Genomic DNA, 9,113 nt, shown 5'->3' with positions numbered 1-9,113 from the left:
AGTGTCAGAGGGGATGTAGCAAAATCGTGAACTTGTGTGGCATTGGTGGGACTGAGAAATGACAGTGGTGACATGGTACTGTGGTCCCCCGAACACTCACACAGAATCACACGTGACACTGCTGTCCCACTGTGGGTGCCTGCTGGGCACCGCTGACAGCCAGTCTCAAAGGAGTCCCTGCACCACACGTGCGAGCCACAGAAGTGACAGGCGCATCCAGGGTCCGTGCAGTGCAGTGTGATTCAGCCTTAAAGAGGAAGGACATGGGCCAGGCACCGCAGTGGGGATGTCTGGAGGCCGTCACACCACGTGACAGAAGCCAGTCTCGAAAGGACAGACAGGGTGCCATGGCACCAGAGGAGGCACTGACAGGAGTCAAAGCCACAGACAGAGAAGGGGGCTTCAGATGGCAGAGGGCAGAGCCCTGGATATGATCCTGGGGTGGCCACACATGACGAGTGTATGTCACACCTCTGAGTTGGATACCTGGAAGTGATGGCAAGGGAGCTTTGTGCGGTGGGGGGGGGGGGAATGGCCACTGATTTTTAACTGAGCCAGCCCCTCACTAGGTCCCCGGAGCCAGAGGTGACTCAGCAGAGGCGTCCTCTCATTGGAATGGGAGCTGTTCTGGCACGTCCAGAGCAGGACATGTCAGCACCTGGTCCCCAGGAGCTGCTGGCCTCTCCATTGGTCCTTTTTTATGTTGAGTTTTTTTTGAGATATTTGCCTGTGGCTGGCTTTGAACCACAATGCTTTCTGATTTCTGCCTCCTGAGTAGCTGGGATTACAGGCATCAGCCCTTCCTTTCTCTTTCTTAGTACACTAGTCAGCTGGCATTTTCTCTAAGGAACAAGATAGACTTAGCCCAGCCAGGCGTCCATGGCCAGTAATCCTAGCCACTTGAAGCCAGCCCTGGAAAATAGTTTGAGAGACCCTATCTCGAAAAATCCCATCACAGAAAAGGGCTCGTGGAGTGGCTCAAGGTGTAGGCCCTGAGTTCAAAACTCAGTAGTGCAAAAAAAAAAAAAAAGAAAGAAAAGAAAAAGATGGACTTACCCTTGCATTCTTAAGCAATTCTCCAGTGCAAACACCTGGTTTCTCTGTATCCCTTCCATCCCTTCCCTGCCAATACTGGCACAAACCTCGAATGTCCCTGTCACAAATGGCAGGAGATCAAATTAGTTCAAATAAACACAAATGCTCACAAGAACCACCAACTCAGGGATCCAAATTTCCTTACCAACCAGACACATCACAAATGCCCAAATGGTTCAGACGAGTGCCATACAGCCCAGCAGAGCTTCCACATGAGGAAGGGAAGGGAAGACCCGAGGTCCCCGATGGGGAGAACTCACTATGTCTCTCTGCCTCAGCAGAGAATGGCAACCGGCAGCTGAGAGCGGCCAGAGTGGGGAACTCCAAAACGAAGCCCTGGGTTAAAAGTAGCTCCAGCAGATGCACGCAAACAGCGCCATTGTTCCGCCCGTCCAGGGACAGTGGCTCACATGTAAATGGCACATGCTCTCCTGGCTGAAACTGGAGTTTGGGTTCTCAGTCCTGACGTGGGATTCCATGTGAGGGAAGGCCACTCGCCCTGTAAGTCCAGTACAGCAATGGTGCCAGCAGGGAAAGGGGGTTTCTTACATGACCCAGGCCGCACCGCAGGAAGAGGCGAGGTCAGCACTCAGCCCATCTTAGGCCCCCTTCCCCGGACACACACTGGCCTCAGCTTAGACAGGAGGAAGAAGTGGGGAAGGGGACAGGAATGTGTACTTCCCAGTCACAGGTGTGTCCAGTGGTCAAAGGTGACAGCAGGTGGTCTGGCGGCTCCTTGTGTCACAATTGGTCAGGTGGGGCCCTGGTACAGTAACAGTCATTGCTGCCTGGCAGGTGGTCTGTCCTGCCGAGGCTCTGCCGTGAAAGTGACAGCAGGGTTTATTAGGAAGGGGTCAGCATCTTCTATGGACTGAAAGTGGATCACCTCTAGAGGGGGCCAGACACCCTGCTATTCCTTTCAGTGGGGAACAATTTCTGTCCCTGTCATAAAGTTGTTATCGATCAGTCTTGTCCTTCTTGGATTCCAAGGTGACTGCAGAGAAAACGGCTCAGAGCAAAGGCAGGTACAAAATGGAGGCGGGAAGGCCAAGCTTCTCCTGCTTTTAGTTAATTCATGGGCCCAAGGAAGGAGTCGGTGCTTTTCAGCTCTTTGTGTACCTGTTAGAGGCACAGGAGGAATTTGCTAGAAGGATATTGGGGACCCACTCAGGGGCACCAGAATATGTGCTATGCAACACAGGCCTCTGGTTACCAACAAGACTCATTTTCTCTTCTTCTTCTTTGTGGAACACCAGCTTTTTCATCAGTCTTCTGCGGGAAAAACTACATTCTCCAGCCTCCAGTACACCCCAGTGCTGGGTGACTAAGTCCTAACCAGTGAGGGAGAAACAGGGAAGTGTTGTTTCTTCCAGTAGCTGGAATATAACAAAGTGGCTGGAGCTTGAGCAACCCTATTGTACCCTGAGGTAGAAGACACCTGTTAGAAATAGTGGAGTAATCAAATACAAAGTGCCTGGTGATTATGGACCAAGCAAACACCCACTACATCTGATGAGAGGGGAAGAAAGAAATGCCTACCATGATTAAACCACTGTGACTTTGAGATGTCTGTTGCTTATATTCAAATCAAATTCAAATAAATCACTCCATGTCCCATGTCCCCTTCACAGATGAGAAAATGGTGTACAGAGTCAGCAGCAGTGGCCACAACACAAGGATAACAATTTCAACTACTGCCAACAGAGATTGAGCCCAGCCCAGCTCCTGACCTCCTGGTCCAGCAGGGCCAGGCCACAGAACCTCTCCCAGGTTGCTCCTCTCTAGGGAGTGTTGCTCTGTAGCCAGTCCACTCGCTGAGCCTCAGCCTTTTCTTCCGTAAAATGGCAAGTGTATGTACTCTGCCTGGAATGGAGTGATGGCCACCTGCAAACGAAGGCCCCCACCTGCCTCCTGGGTCCCCCTGCCTGATCTCCACCCCCAGAGGAAGACAAAATAAAAACAGAATTTCTTGATTTCCGAAACCGTGAAATCAGGAGAAAAGTCACATCAGGCAGGGTTTGCTCTAGGGACTCAGCGCGGATACCAACAGCTAAAATGTCGAGTCCCTGGCTTACAATGTATCAGTCACTGCCATAAATTACCTGCTTACCTTCACAACAGCCCTATGAGTGGGCACCACTGTCCCCACTTCCAAAACGAGGAAACTGAGCTTGTGAGAGAATAACGTACCATGGTCGCACCGCACACAGATGGCGGGGCTGAGACAAAAAGCTAAATCTGTGTCGCTGGAAAGGTAGGGTCCCTTTCAGGTGAAGCTTGATCCAGCCACTCGAAGACCTCAACAAGTGGGGCTGGGGGTGTGGCTCAAGCCATAGAGTGTCTATCTAGCAAGTGCAAAGGCCCTGAGTTCAAGTCCCAGTACCACCATCTCAGCAAGGACCTGTTTTTTTCTGAGCCACTCCTCTTTGCTTCCTCCAGGGTTGAATTTACCCTAAGGATGAGGTCCCCAGATTCTGAGGAGACCTGCTTACTCCTTCTCATTCCAGCCCCAGGTCATCCTGAAACTCACTGTGACTGGACCACCTGACGTCAAGTGCCCATCTCTGAAGCAATCCCTGTGTCCCAGGAAACTGGGCATTGCTTGGGTTGGGGGAGGAGAGGAGGGGTCATCAGCCCATACAAACCAGAGGCTGAGGCTGGGCAGGAGACATTCTGCCAAGGAATCCTTTCTACCAAGTGGGAAGAATGGAGCTGTGCCAGGAGGCTCCACCCACATTTGGAAATACTCACTGTGGGAAACGGGAGACAACGGGGCCAGAGTCCAGGCTGGCAGCATCTGCCCAGTCCCTCTGTGTCGAGCCGAGTGGGTGCAGGGTCAGGAGGCAGCCACTACCCCAAGTGTTGCCCAGAGAGCCTGTGGCAAGACCAGGCCCTGGGACGCTTCCTGCTGTCAGGAGACCTGCTGGGGACCAGAGAGATGTGTCCAGGGACTAGTTTAGAGGGCAGGAGACCCACCTGGGCACACACAACCTTGTAGGAGACCCAGACATGGCGGGCCCTGCTTGCCTGGACAGCTGTTCTAGAAGCCTGAAGAGAGACTCTCTGGGTGTCCTGGTCCTCCTTCTGGACTCTGGCTTGGCTCCTTCATGACCCCTGTCGCTGCATGCCCAGTCAGCCCTCCTTAGTGGCCTATGCACTAGGCCAGACATGGGGGCAGTGACCCTAGATCAGTGGATGCCTGGCCAGTGTGTGGAGGCCTCTGTACAGATCCATAGACATACAAAGCCCCTGGTGAGAACAAGGTCCTGTCAACTCATCAGCGGTGACAAGTGTGTCACCCAGGGACAGTGTTAACAATGACAGAGGCTGGGCAGCGGGCATGGGACAGCTTTAGGCCTTCCTCGAGCTTTGCTGCGAACCTAAAATAGCTCTAAAACAACGAAGTGTTTCTCTCTGTCTCTTTTTTTTTAATCACACCCAGAGCCTCAGCCAAAGAGGCTCCTCCCCCTGGAGCAGCCCTTTGCTCTGGAACATTCCCTCCTGTGGTCTCCCAGGGCTTCCTCCTTTCCTCTTTCAAGTGGGATCAAGGATCTGATCACGAGTCACCTCTCAGTGAGGCCCTTCCTGGCCACCAGCACTCTCAGGGCTGTCAGCCTCCATCCCCTGTGGCTTCCCCCAGGGCAGTGGCTCTGAGCCCTTGTCCCTTGCTTCTGCCTCCCACTCCCACCCCAGGCCTGCTCCATGTGGATTTTGTCACGTTTTGCTCACAGCAGAGGTTCCAGGACCCCAAACAGGTCGTGGCAGGTAACAGCACGTGCTCAGTGATTCTCTGAGTCGGTTCATAAATGAATGGGTTGGAAATCAGCCACATCCATTTCCGCCTCAGTCTTTACGCACGCACAAATGGACCATGTTCTTGAACCTTCTGCAAGACTTGGGTGATGATGCATGGCAGAGCGGGTACTAAAAGTCAGCCAGCGCTTGACAGAGGGTGAGGGATGGACAGCCACCAAGGCCTCGCCTGACCCTCAGCCCACCTTTGGATGTTACTCCCCAACCCCAGAGTCTCCCCTCTGTCAACCCTAGATCCCCATCGTGAGCCTCCCCAGGCCTACCTGCCCACGACACAACAGACTGGGGCTCCTGCAGAGGCACAGAGCCAATCTTCAGAGTCAAGCAGAGAGCCCTGTGTCCTCTCTCCTCTCCTGCTCCATGCTGGCCTCCTGACTTTCCCCCAAATTCAGAGTAAAAACACGCATCCACTCTAGGCCTTGGCATGCACAGTGCCCTGTGCCAGGAAGACTCTCCCTTCTCCTCCTTTCCCCTCCCATGGGCTGTCCCAGATGTCCTGAAGTGTCTACTCAGTTACCCCTTCCTCCAGGAAGGCCTCCCTCATCCTTCATGGGGCAGGCCACCCCCACGACATATGCATTCCCATAGCCTCGCTTGGGCTCAGTCTTTCAGGAGTTGATGTCACATACTTGGTCTAAACAGTGCTATACAATCTGGCTGTGACAGCTCTCTGACCCCACCTCCCTCCCCTGCTCCCCCTGGCTCTCTGCTCCAGCCCATGGGCCTCTGCTGTGGTGGGCACGTGGTTTGGGTGCATCCCACAAGGATTCATGTATTTCGGAGTGTGGCATGCCGGGAGATGGTATGGAACCTTTAAGAGGTGGGGTCTAGACAGAGGAATTAGGACACTGCCGGTGCCTTGGAGGGCATCTCTGAAGCTCTGCAAGGAACTTAGTTCTGAGAAGGTTGATAAAAGCGAGCCTGGCCCCTCTCCCACCTCCCTACCTTCCTGTCTCACGGCGTGAGTTCTCGCACACACACGCATCCTACTCCAGCCATCCATCACAAGGCCCTCACCAGCTGAGTCAATGCTTGTGTTTGACCCACCAGGGCTATGAGGTAAATAAGCCTCTTTTTTTATTTAAAGTACCCAGCATCTGGCACTCCATTATAGGAACAGAAAACAGACTGGTTCAGCTCCTTGCAGTTCCTTGAAGACAGAAGTAGCTCCTGCCTCAGGGCCTTTGCACTTACTCTCACCTGGGTGGCTGCATGACCCCATAGCTCATCTACTTTCCTCAGGTGCCTGCTCAAACATCATCTCCTCAGAGAGGCCTCCCTGACATCGTCCCCTCCCCCATGTACTGAAGCACTGGCCATCATTCTCTCTTCCTCTCTTCATCCTGTTTCATGTCTTTCAGCTGCACTTGCCCAACCTAACGTGGGTGTGACATGATATTGTCTCTTTGCCTGTCCCTTTTCAGCTGTGAGGGACTTCAGGGAGAGTTCACCGCTGCGTCACCAGCATTGCGCACAGCCTCTGGCTGCAGCAGGCCTTGGTAAGATTTGGTGAACAAATAAACGGTCCGATCTAGAGCAGTGAGACTTGGGGACGTCATCCCCACACCAAGGCATCTCAAGGTGTCCTCAGGCCAGCTTTGTAGCTTGAGTGTGGGAGCTGGAGGAGCTGGGGACAGAGGCCTCTGGGAGGCAGAACGGCAACTGCAGATGCCATGGTTGGGAGACAGGCTGGAGAGGCAGCAGGCCCATGAGCTCAGGGGAGAGGGTCAGCTCCCCCTCCCTTCCCCCCACGGGAACTGTGCAAGGACAGAAGGTGACAGTGTCCCTCGCCCCTCACCTGAAGCTGTGCTCTGTACATTTCACAGGTGGACAATGGACCGACGGAGATACAGTCATTTGTTACACAGCTGTGGAGTCCAAGCTTCAAAGGCTGCTCTCCCACCTTTCCTTGACCTTCGCCCTACCTTAGGTGATGCATTCCATCTCTTCCCTTCTGGCTTTGCTCTTGTGTTGTTACCAGCACCACACGTCCTGCCCTAGTCCAGAAAACAAGTTGGTGTCCACCTGACACCCCTGCTGAGGACATCAGACATGTACCTCCTACTCCTGTGCCTCTAACAGAGCTCTGTGTCCTCCAGCTCAGGCAACAGCTCCTCATCCTGGGGCCAAGGACCTGGGGTCTTCCTCACCTTGTCCTTCAAACACATCCAGAATCCTCCCCTTGGTCACACCTACAACCACCACCCTGCTCTGACCTCCTTGCCTCCTGCTGGGACAATAGCCCAGTCACCCCCTCCTTGGTCTCCTCCTCCAGGATGGCCCCACGTCCACAACTCATGCAGCCAGAAGGATCCATGATGATGTCAAGCCAAGGCCCCCTGCGTAGCTACCAGCACTAGAACCTTCAGCAAAGGTGAGAAGACTCTGGATCTACTCGGTCTGTTTCCTTATCCAGCTGCCACAGGCGGCCATGGAGCGATCACTGGCAAGATCTACCTGACTACCAACCCCTTCTCAGTATTCACCAATCGACAATTGCATTCAACATTTGTCCCAACAACCTCACCTCAAGAGGTGTGTCCTACCAACCGACCGGGACATAGAAAAAATGAGAGTAGGTACAAGGTTTATACTGCGCAGAGAGGAAGGCATCCACAGACAGCCAGGTCGCTGAACTCAGTTTAGCCCACAGTCAAGTGCGATGCACCTGTTTAGAAAAGAGTAGCTGACAGCTGAAGACAAGCAACCAGGGAAAAAGTACACAGACGGGCCAGCTCCAGCAGTGGGGGCTGAGCCCCAGGTTTGGGGCTAGACTGGGCATATAGTGAGACCCTGTCTCAAAAAAAAAAAAAAAAAAAAACAGCCGGGGGTGTAGCTCAAGTGATGGAATTCTTGCCTAGTAAGCATGAGGCCCTGAGTTCAAACCCCGGTACTGCCCCTCCCCCAAAAAAACCAACCCAAAAACAACGACAGAAGGAAGGAGGGAAGGAGGGAGGAAGGGAGGGAGGGAGTCTCGACCTCTTTGAAGGCCCTGCCCCCTGCCCCTCTCCCTGCCTCACCCCACCTATCTGGCTCTGTCACCCAGGCTCTTCTGAGGGGCCTCCTTGCTTCTGGGACAATCTTTCCCCAGACAATTGGGAACAGCATGTGACAGTTAGGTCTTGCCTAAGATGTCTCTTTTCTTTTTTTTGGTGGCGGTACTGGTGAGTAAACTCAGGGCCTTGCACAGGAGCCCCCAGACCTTTTTTCTTTTTCTTTTTTTGCTTTAGTTATTTTTAGGAGAGGGTCTGTCATGTTCACCGCCGGGTCAGCCTCAGACTGTGACCCTCTTACCTAAGCCTCCCACATAGCTGGGATCGATCATGGGCGTGTGTACCACCAAACCTAGGTTTTTAGTTAAGATAGGGTATCGCTAACTTTTTGCCTGAGCTGGCTTTGAACTTCAGCCCTCCAGATCTCCACCCCCTGAGTAGCTGGGATTTCAGGCATGAGCCACTGAGACTAGCTACATATTGATCACTTTCCTTGAACAGACCTTCCCAGCTTCACAAGCCTGTGTTTTTGAGAGAACGAGTTATCTTAGGCAGTCTGCCAGCCACCTAGGGCTGGCCACTGAGGGATCTCTAGATGCCAGCACTAACCTGCTCTCAGACTCTGGGACACAGGAAGCCTGAGACCCAGCCCCCACCAAAGCAAGGCAGAAGCCTGCTGGGGATAAAATCCAACCACACAGTTAATAAGTGATGCCAGGCCAGCCACCTTCTCCAGAACTCACAGGGACTTGGGCTGCAGCCATTCCAAAGTGACTATTCCTTTCTGGGAGGAGATGTGGGAAAGAGGCAGGGAGGGCTCACAGGCCTGATAAGATCAGGGGCAGTGACCACCAGAGGTAGGACCACTCAGGAAATAGCCAATGAATACATGGCCTAACCCCTTGAAGAAGGAAGATGGATCCTCAGAAGGAAATTCCACGTTACCTCTGCTCTCTGCTCCTACCAGGTACCTTTGGATCCTTCCACAGCCTGGAGGGTGGCTCCCGTCTGATGGAATTCCTATGAGCAATTACTGTGAACTTCAGAGTCAGCTAGACCAAGGGCAAAGCCTGAGCTGTCATTTACTGGCTGAATATGAAAGACACTGGGCTGAGCCTTCATTCATTCAACAACCATTTTTGTGAGCTTCTACCATGTGTCAACCTCAGACCAACCCAGGAGCAAGCCCTCAGGAGCTGCTTTTATGATAGG

Source organism: Castor canadensis, chromosome 5 (assembly GCF_047511655.1).
Source record: "Castor canadensis chromosome 5, mCasCan1.hap1v2, whole genome shotgun sequence".
In the NCBI taxonomy this organism is placed as follows: domain Eukaryota; kingdom Metazoa; phylum Chordata; class Mammalia; order Rodentia; family Castoridae; genus Castor; species Castor canadensis.
Note: the sequence above shows the minus strand (reverse complement) of the source record.